A 4,246-nucleotide genomic window follows, 5' to 3' on the forward strand; every position below is an offset into this window, starting at 1 on the left:
TGACATTAAAACAGCTGGAATAGTAAGATTATTTAAATCTTGCTCTTCTATTTTAGGATTTGTTTCTGTAAGGTCTTCTGATTCTATTTGGTCACTGTCAGTTTGTTTTGTTGATTCCGATTCATCACCAGTTTCAACTGCTAGGGAAGTGTTAAGTATAGTTGGTACCGATATGTCCAACTTAAACTTTTGTTTAATTGATATTAAATTAGATCGTAGTCTGATCAAAAATTTTGATACTTGGAACCAATGATCTTGATTTAATTTTTCCCTCTGGCCATATATTAGTATTCGTGCTTCATTAAAGCATTTTACTAGAATTTCCACATGTTTTTTAATGGTATTTTTTTGAATTGGCCTGTTTTGAGTAAGTGACTTATATGATTTGTCAAAGTCAACTTTTATGTTATTTAGCTGCTTATATAATTCATTCCATTCCATTATATTGTGGAGATGAATTATTTCTTGAAGACCATCATTACTATTGTTCTACCTAGTATTGGGTGTTCGTCTACTACTGATTTAACCTGTACCCCTGGGATGGTTGATAGGACAATTGCCTTTTGGGTGCTTGTGCAATGAATTAGTGGAGAGGCATCTAAATTAAATGTTTCAATATATAAGTTTTCTAACTCGTAAATGCTTACTGAAGTTGGTGCAACTAATTGCAGAATTCTTTCTCTAAAGTAGATGTCCCTATCATATGTGTTGGGGCGGTGCGGCTTGATCGATGAAATAATTGAAGCCCCAAGATTGAGTGGTACCCAAAAAACACGGGAGTATTTTGGGGTTTTTACGCGACGTGCGTAGATGTTTATTGTATCACTTTGAAACAAGAACTCCTCAAGCCTAACTTAACTTAAGCGCTCCAGAGCAGAGCGGAGACTTAGGGGAGAGATGGAGAGGGAGAGCGGACGGCAGTGCGAGCGCGCGAGATATAGAAATCTGGATAAAACTGCCGCTCGACACTGCCTCCTGAAATTAAACGCCCTTTTGACGTGAACATTCTCCCCCCCCCCCCCCCCCCCCTTGCGAGGACACCCGTAGCAAGAACCTCAGAATAGTAGGCTCAGGAACATGTTGGAAGTGTAGATCGGTCGTCCGTATGTAGGAGAGTGTGGTGGGCCTTTCCACACTTGTGGCAGTGATGACCACTGCGGCAGGAGTCCTTGGAATGATTGTGAGCCAAGCAATTGGAGCAGTACTTCTGGATATGTACTTCCTGAAGCCGATTCTGGGGGCTTAGCCGTAGAAAGTGGTGGCACTTCCGTAGAGGATGGATCTTTTGGCAGACTCGGCATTGGTAGGATTTAATACCTCGAGTACGTCTGCCATCCAAGACGGGGTATGGAACCCAATATTCGGATGGAGTATTCTTAGGAGGAACTTTTTGTACGGAAACTTGCGTTGAATAGGACGAAATGATGTGTGGAACTGAGGCGGATACTGGCCTTGGAGGGTCGGATGGAATCGTCGGAGTAGTAGGACCGCTGTTTCGATGCAGCAATGTGTGATGCCGATCTTGGCAAGTGAGACAGTTGTGAGCGCTTGTGCAATCCCGGAATTGATGGCTACTTGCAAAGCAATTGGAGCACAACTGCTTCCTTTGGATATAGGCTAAGCGATCTTCTACCGTCATCTGTAGGAAGCGTGGACATATACGCACGGGGTGGTTCTTCTTCGAACACAGATCGCAGCCTTTGGCTATCGGAACTAACCTTGTGTTGAAGGAATTTATTTTTGGAAATTCTGCCTCTCGATTTGTGTGTTTGGACTGGACGTGGTGGAAATTGGCAGATCGGAAGCTATCGACGGCCTCAAGAGTTAGATGGCGCTCCGTCAAATATGAATCAAGCTCAAGCCACGTAGGAATTTCGGCTTTATTTTGGATGGATTGCTCCCATAATGAGAGAGTGAGCTTTGGTAGTTTTGTCGAGCACATATAAACCAGGATAGTGTCCCAATTCTCAATATTAACACCGGAAAATTTTAAGGAAGTTAAGCAACCTTGAAAAGTGCGTTGAAGTTCCTTTAAGGCTGCTCCCGACTCCTGTGCTATGGATTGCACATTGAAAAGTGTTTTCAGGTGACTGTTCACCTGCAATCGCTTATTTTCGAAACGCTCAGTTAGGTTATTCCAGGCTGAGCGAAAACCATCATTGGTGAGTGGGGATCTTGAAACTATGGAATGAGCTTCGCCACTTGTTTTTGAATTTAAGTGGAATAATTTTTCAACGGGCGTTAGACTTGGATTGTCTATGTATATTGCCGTGAAAAGGTCCCGGAAAGTCGGCCAGCGAAGATAGTCGCCAGAGAAAACCTCTGTGTCGATAGGAGGGAGCCGACAGCCATAAGACGTGGAATTTTGGGACGGGGTTACTGGAGCTTGAGGTATTTGGGAGGAGCCTTTTTGGATTTGTTCCATCAGCTGCGCGGCAAATATTTCGTAAGTGGAGTACGTTTGGTAATACTTGGACTTTAGTATGGATTTTGTGTCTGCGGCGCTCTCGCCTGCAGATATAATGCTGTCGGAGCATATGTCGTATGCTGCCTTTACCGTTTGCCACAAGGAATTGAGGTGATCGCGACGGATGTTACAGGCGGATAACGTTGGTGTAGGAGCACCTGGAGCGTTCACAGTGGCCTCAAAGTGGATCAGACAGTCAGCTGTGGCCATAAATCGGGTTAAAGCGGATTTTACTGATGTTGCCATGACGTTAAATAATTTAGAATTTTAATTCTGATGTAAGGAAACGGATTGGAATCAAATTGGAATTTAGGAACCAATTAAGATTGTAAATATATACGGTCACACTGTCGGATAGGCAATAAATATTTATTATATCGGATGGTCGTATTTATGTAAGGAATTACGGACTTTAATATTGTTTGTTTGAAAGGAACAATTTTTGTGAGCTCTTGACCCACTGTGCACTGGCGAAAATATCGATATACGTATGTATGTACACTGTACGTATGTATATATGTGGGGTGCGAATAGCAGAATAGCGTTGCGGGAATTGGAAAGACTTCGCTTATGTTTGTATGTCGGTGCGTTTGTTTGTCACCTGCACAACTAAATTGCAAACGATTTGCTGGAGTAAATTTGTGGATATTGTAACTTTGTTTTTAATTTTAGAAATAGTTTAGCCGTATTTGTAGGTCGAGAAAAGTAGTTGGAGTGGACTGTATTAGAAAAAAGTAGTTCGAGTGGACTGTATTAGATTGTTTTTGTAAATATACACATGCAGCTGGAACACAGTAAAAAATAAAGAGTGCAAATCTTAAGGACAATCTTTATGATCGGGAATTTTTTACTGTGGCTGAGTTATATTTTACACACAATTGGAATTGAAAATATATTTGAGAAATATTTTTGTTGAATAGTAGCACTGAAATATCTTCTGGAATTGTTTCAAGTGTACAATTGTGGGCAAAGGAAACTGGAATATTGTCGGGCACAAGTAACGGAATCGAAATACATATATTAAATGCCGTTGCGTCGGATTAATCACTTTTGGATTTAGACAATATATCATACAGAAAGTTAGTCGAAATAGGGTTCGAAAAACTGGCTGTATGACCGGCAATTATAGTAAGCGGAACTTATCTGGAGTGTTTCAAGCCTGCTGGGACAAAATCAAAGGAAACTCCAGGAGAGGAAAGTCCAAAGATTTCGAAATCCGGCTCGAACTGGACCAAAATGTTGGGGCGGTGCGGCTTGATCGATGAAATAATTGAAGCCCCAAGATTGAGTGGTACCCAAAAAACACGGGAGTATTTTGGGGTTTTTACGCGACGTGCGTAGATGTTTATTGTATCACTTTGAAACAAGAACTCCTCAAGCCTAACTTAACTTAAGCGCTCCAGAGCAGAGCGGAGACTTAGGGGAGAGATGGAGAGGGAGAGCGGACGGCAGTGCGAGCGCGCGAGATATAGAAATCTGGATAAAACTGCCGCTCGACACTGCCTCCTGAAATTAAACGCCCTTTTGGCGTGAACAATATGTGTTTGCAATTGCTTTTATCGTAGCCATTTTTAATTAATTTGTTTTTATTTATTTATTTGTATTTTATTCCATTTTCTTTAATTTTTTTTTTAAATTTCAATACAGCAATATTTTTATAATAATGTTGTTTGTGCCAAAATGTTTAAATTTTGTCCAGATCATTTGCCTGGCTCATATAGTTTTTCTTAAGACATTTATTGTGCAATTTATAAAGTTTATAAAAACAGTTTGCGCACA

This window comes from Drosophila suzukii, assembly GCF_043229965.1.
Source record: "Drosophila suzukii chromosome 2 unlocalized genomic scaffold, CBGP_Dsuzu_IsoJpt1.0 scf_2c, whole genome shotgun sequence".
Lineage (NCBI taxonomy): Eukaryota > Metazoa > Arthropoda > Insecta > Diptera > Drosophilidae > Drosophila > Drosophila suzukii.